The 6,500-nt window shown below is 48.8% G+C and overlaps 1 long non-coding RNA gene across 3 annotated transcripts in view; it reads right to left on the bottom strand.

The window, feature by feature from the left end:
• Positions 1-6,500, bottom strand: part of LOC102162847 — a 162,726-nt gene that overhangs the window by 12,322 nt on the left and 143,904 nt on the right. The gene's annotated exons all lie outside the window — the stretch shown is intronic.

The following is a 6,500-nucleotide window of genomic DNA, read 5'->3' as shown; positions in this document are numbered from 1 at the left end:
AGAGATGGAACACCCTTCACAGGGCAGCTTTATGTGAGCTTAGCAAGTTTAGTGTTTTAAGAATATAGGCTCTGGAGCCAGACTGCCAGGGTTCAAATCCTGGTACTGCCATTAGTACTTGTCACCTTGGGCAAGTTGTATGACCTCTCTAAGCATTTGTTTTTAAAATGAGAAAAAGCACTATATTGTAGGGTTCTCGTAAACAAAAAATGAGTTACCATGTTGGGTGTGCCTAAAGCAGGTACCAGGACCTGCTAAGAGCCCACCAAATGTTAGCTAGCAAGGACGGAGTACGTGTGAAGACTAAATACCAGAAGGTAGGCCAGTGCTGTTTAAAAGACCCCCCAGCAGCTAGGAAGAACCCCTTAGTGTTGGGGGAAGGTTGCAAACAGTGGCCTTCTTCTATAATCACATTTCCAGATGCATTTTGTTTGACTGGCAAAGCATTAAAAAAAAAAAAAATGCTTAAATTAGTTGCCAGCATTTAAAAGATGAGTATTTTCCTGTTCAAATTTGAATTCTAGCTTGAAATATGGGAAGAGCCAGCCACCTGAACTCACAGTATCATGGCTCCCAGCAACACTCAGCTGGATGCAGGCAGCGCCACCCCTTCGGGACCCTGAGATGGAGCTGGGCATGTCCAGCTAGCCAGATATTGATAACCACCCCCGCCCCACATCCCCCAACCCCTGCAGTTTCTCGTACTTGCCGTGGTTTTGAAAGGTGTTTTCTCCCCAAGTCAGAGTTTCTCAACCTCACCCTTAGTGACATCTGTGGCCAAATAATTCTTTGTTATGAGGAGCTCCTGTGTGCAGTGCTCACTGCATGTCTCCTGCCTCAGGGGCCCTGACCAGAGCTACTCACAGCCATGGTGACCCCTTGATGCCAATGCTGCCAACTCCATGCTAGACTCAGCACCCCAAGATTCACAGGCTTTGTCCCATACACTCTTCCTGATGAGCTTATTAGGTGTGCTTCTGAGGGCATCATCCCTATTTTATAGATGAGGACACTGAGACTGGCAGAAATGAAGTCACTCAACTCACTGTATCGGTTATCCACTGCTCAACAGTACACCACACCCACAACAAAGATTAGCAGCTTGAAACAATAATCACCGTGTTTTCTTAGGATCAATGATGTGAGCTGGGGGGTCCTTCTGCTCTTAACTTGGGGCCCAGTATATGGGTTAGGGGCTGGCTGATCCTGGCCTTTGGCTGGGCCTTTTTCTCCATGTCGTCTCTTATCTTTAGGGATACGGATATCCTGGATGCTTTCACACTGTAGTACCACACTCCATGAAGCTGAGACTAGAAGTTTCAAGGCCCCTTGAGGCCTGAAATCCCAAGTTACACTGCAGCCGGCCCTCCACATCTGTAGGTACGGAATGCCAATCGTGGGACTCACACATTCTTGGTTACTGGTATCTAAGGCAAGTCCTGGAACCAATTCCCATGGATGTGCAGGGATGACTGCATATCACTTCCGCTGCAGTTACTGGCAAAAGCCAGCCCCAGCACAGGCCAGATTCAAGAGATAGAGAAAGGGACTCCAGCTCTCAATGGGCAGAGTGGCACAATCACACTGCAGAGGGGATCAGTACCCCTGGAAGAAGTGGCCACAGCACCCTTCCAACAGTCTCTCCCAGGGGCCGAGATCCTACAGTATCTAAGGGGTGCTCTACCTCCCCCCTTCTTTTCTGTGACAGCACCTGCAGTGGGATTCCCCTCTCTCACCCCCAGAAACCCACTGTAAGCATGGTGCAGAGGGTACGACAAATGATTTGGAATCAAGAAAACCTGGTTCCAAGATGTGCTCTTATTAGCTGTGTGTACTTTGGCCAGTTACTTAACCTCTCTGAGCTTTGTTCTGTATTCTCTTGGGCAATATGAGGATATGCTCATATTACAGAGCATTGGTGAGGGTTGCTCATCTTGAAAGTAAATGTCCTGGCCCTGAGTAGGACCTTAAGCAATGGTTGGGATGGTGGCGGCAGTGGTGGCGATCACTGGCATGGGGAGAAACCAGCCACATTCCCATCACTGGCTTTTCATGACTCATGAACCTCCCTGATTCAGCAAATTGCAGGGCGCTCCCTTCGAGGCAATGGGAGGGGGCTCCTGACGGTTCTTGATCAGGCTCTGGCTGGGGAGGCAAAGGGTGGGGAGTCAGAGGATGGGCTCAGGCTCAGCTCAGACATGCCAAGTCCTCCCCCATCCCTGGGAAACTCGGAGGAATGTTTTCCCATGTCTTAGGAGAGACCTATGACACGAGCAGGGTGGAGACCTACCTCCTCTTTGCGGAGCAAGATTCTAAGGCTGAGAAGAGCAGCCTGGGATTCTGGATTCTAGGCACACCTGCCCTGTACCCCCCCTTTGCCTCCTGTGGGTTGCAAGCTGTGCCCCCATGGGCAAGCCAGTGAGCTTCCTTTGGGCCTCAGTTTCCTCATCTATCAAGTGGAAATAAGACCCGGGCAACTCAGAGCATAGATTTATTAGCAACTGCTCCCTCTACGAAAGTCATGTCCTGTGTGAGGGTTTTGGTTTTAGGTAGTTTTCATTGCATTGTTTGATCTTACGGCATCCAACAAAAAGAAGGCTTACTCTCCTCTTCTTACAGAAGAAAGAGAAGCCCCAGAAGATTAAGTGTCTTTCCCGAAACGACAGAGCTGGTGAGAATCAGGTCTCTCTGATTACAGAGCCCTTGTTTTTCCTCACAAGATGATAGGGACTTGGGGTTACTGGGAAGAGAAAAATGGGAGACTAGAAACACTAGAAACCTAACATTTCCTTCCTGACCCAGAGTCACTCGTCCTAGTTTTGGAACTGAGACCATCTCCAAAAAGTTCTCACACTTGTGCGTGGGAGGCCCCAGTGGGCCTCGGGCAAGCTTTCCCTCCTCACGGGAAACAGGCCTGAGAGACCTGACCCTGCTTTGCAACATGCCCAATTGGACACTCACTGTCTGGAGAGTGGTCCCACTCTGGCCACCACTGTGGCTTTGGGCAAGTGCCTTCCCTTCTCTGGGCTTTATTCCCTGTCAAGTGCCAGTGGTCTGGACAAGGTCACGAGCGTTAGTCTGATTTCCAGTTTTGCAATCGGACATCCCTGGAAATGGATGGCATGTGGAAGTGGAAAGGAAGACCTCAAATCCTGCTATTTGAGAGTAAACAGGATGCAGACAAAATCTGACCTCCGCTGCTGCTCCTAGTCTGGCCCAACAGTACGGCGCTGCAGGGAAAGCCTCTCCTCCTGCCACACCCTCACATGCACCACATTCCGCCCAGGTGCCCCAACTGGCAGGAATGAGCTTTGGAATCAAAGCCCTGTGCAATCTTGGGCAAGTTTCATGGCCATTGCTAGCTTTCATTTCCTGGTCTGTGAAAAGGGCAAACCCTATTGGCGGTGCAGGGGTTTGATGAGGATTACACCGGAAGGGGTGGGTCCCTGGAGTGATTGGCATGTGGTCACCACTCAATAAATAGAAGTTTTTACATCATTTGTTTCATCTGCCAGCGCTCACGTCTGCTGGGACGCTTTTGCCCCGAGAGGGAAGCCTGATCAGTTACTAAGTGGCAGGTAATTCATTAGTTGCTCCAAAGCGCCCCTTGGTACACTGTCTTCTGAGAGAGTTCTCTGGGACCAGAGACTGAGAGGGGGCCATTCTTTCCAGCCCAGTTCCCAGCAGTCTTTCCGGAGGGATTCCTGGCATCATCACAGTGGATTTCCCTTCCCAGGGCCTCTTCAGACTTCCAGGATTCAGGCTGCTTCTGTCTGCTTTTGCCTGGCCTGAGCTCCGGGCCTTCCGCAAGGTGTGGATGAAGAGTAAGACCCCCCGCGCCTCCAGCAGATCCAAGCGGACCAGCACGTCTACTGAGAGGTGCAAGCCCAGGCGGACCAGGGAGGAGACTCTGTGGTGCGTTCCCAGCGCTGCGCGCTGGCAGGAAAACCACACTCCGAGCACGTTCCCAGCGAGCAGTTTAAACCACTTGAATTCGGGTCTCGCAAACCAAGAAACCAGTTCTAAGTGTTTTCACCTCTCCCACTGCTTCCTCCTAAATTTCATTAGGGCTGACAATTTGTATATCCACTTACAGCGTAATGTGATTTAAATGGCTGGCCGTAACTGTCAGAAACAGAGTTTTCTCCGGGCTCAGGGAGCCCAGGAGTCAGCGGGGGACTCTGGCCAGCACGCGGGGACCCGCTCCATGTCTGAGTCTTCGCGGTAGTTTTCAAGGCCTGGATGCTGCTTGTCAGACGCAATGTCTATCCTAGGAGGTGGGATGGACTGCCTCTTGGCCCCCTTTCCTCTTCACCCCATGGTCACTTTTGTTCTTGAAGGCTGAGCTATCTTGGAGTTTTCGGCATGCAATAAAACACCCGACCACAGGGCCGGTGGTGAGCCAGGACGGCTGTAGGAGAAGCCAAGCCTGCTGGCTGGACAGTCTACATGTTAGGCAGTCTTGATAGTGTGTGTCCTGCCTTGTTGCTTTTCTTTTTCTTTTGGCTTTGTAACTGAAACAGAGACTATGTCTCTGATATGGGGCGTTCAGTTTTATTTTCTCCCCATCAATATTTTACATGCATTTAATGTGCATGTATGTGCATGTGTGTGGGTGTGAAGTAGTTACACGGTATCATGGATTGAGTTTGGGTTTGAATCCTCACCCTGTCTTGCTTGGTGACCTTAGGCATGTCATTTTGACTCTCCGAGTATCAATTTTCTCATTGATAACATGAAGCTGGTGTTCCTGCCTTGCATAATTAATTAGGTAAAGTATATAGAACTGCACCATCCAATATAGGAACCATTAGCCTCATATGGCTATTTCGATTTAAGTTAATTAAAATAAAATATATAGTTCCTCAGTTGCACTTGCCACATGAACTGTGAACATGCTCAACAGCCATTCAATAGCCTAAGTGTCAGGGTAGTTATAGGACTTTCCCGCATGGAACAAAGTTCTGCTGGAAGCACTGACCTAGGACCATGCCTGTCCCCATTAGATGCCCAACACATACCTCTAGGAGGAATTGTGGCCTCCACAACCTTTAACTGACACCAACACCTCCCGTCAACAGGAGGCTGAACTAAATCAGTAAAATGTCTTACAGGGACCAGTTTCCCCCAGAATTTAGAATCTGACACTCACAGATCAGCTGTCTTGTTCTGGGGACCATATTTCTTGCATGTATGATGCCCAAATGTGGGAAAATACTCCACAGAGAGGGACATGCAACACAACAACAGCAAGGATAGCAACCAGCAAAATGGAGGCTGTCAGACGCAGGTGCTCAGAGGGCCAATGGTACTGCACCGTGTTAATTAAGGTTGTTTTGACTCCAGTCACAGAGTCCAACTCCAGTGGAAGCAAACCACTCCTTGGAAGATGTTGCCATGTCTCCTGGAAGCCAAGCAAGTCTTGAGCCATCGGGGTGGCTCTCGGGACCCCGATCAGCAAGGCAGGAATTTGCCCTGTGCTGTGTACTCCAAATTTGACAGAGCTCCCAAATCAACTAGGATATTTATAAAATGCAGATTCTAGGGCCCTCCCTTGGATGTGCAGACTCTTTATGCTTGGAAGGAGTCCTAGGAATCTGGGTTTTTTTTTTTTTCCTCTCTAGGCTCTTCAGGTGACACTGACACAGCCATCTGGAAACCTGTGCTCCAAATCTGCACCCCCAGCTCTCCTGATCAGTTTCTAGGAATCTTACTGCCAGGTTTAATGCCATGATCCAGAGTGAGGATCTGGTTAGCCCACTCGTCTGCCACTGTTCAGTCAGCATAGTTGGGGAAGGCGGAGGAAAGGGAGTCTCCTGCCTCAAGCCTGACTCCTCGGGTCTAAAGTCCTACAACTACCATATACCCCAGCAATCCCACTTCTGGACCTTTATCCGAAAGAAATGGAAATCAGGATCGGAAACAGACATCTGCATTGCCATATTCACTGCAGCATCATTCATGATAGCCAAGGTCTGCAAATAGCCTAAATGTCCATCGACAGATGAATGGATACAGAAAATGTGGTATCTACATACAAAGATATTATTTACCTTTTTTTTTTTTTTAAAAAAAGGAAATCCTACTGTGTGCAGCAGCATAGATGAAACTGGAGAATGGACGTTATTCTAAGTGAAATAAGCCAGTCACAGAAGGACAGATAGCACAGGGTTCCACCAGCATGAGGCATCCAAGATGGTCAAACTCTTAGACACCGAGACTAGAATGGTGGCTGCCAGGGCATGTTGGGGGAGGGGGAAACAGAGAGTTGCTGTTCAAAGGGTATAAAGTTTCAGTCATGCAAGAAGAATAACTTCTAGAAATCTGCTGTTTGACATTGCACCTGGAATTAACAACACTGTATTGTACACTTATAAATTTGCTAAGAGCTAGAGCTCATGTTAAGTGTTGTTAACACAATTTAATTAAAAAAAGAGAATTTTGATGAGATGTTCAGAGAGCACAGACTACATCTCCTGTGGAGGCAATGCCACTTCAGG

This window comes from Sus scrofa, chromosome 13, assembly GCF_000003025.6.
Source record: "Sus scrofa isolate TJ Tabasco breed Duroc chromosome 13, Sscrofa11.1, whole genome shotgun sequence".
In the NCBI taxonomy this organism is placed as follows: Eukaryota; Metazoa; Chordata; class Mammalia; order Artiodactyla; family Suidae; genus Sus; species Sus scrofa.
This window is presented reverse-complemented; position numbering and strand designations above follow the sequence as displayed.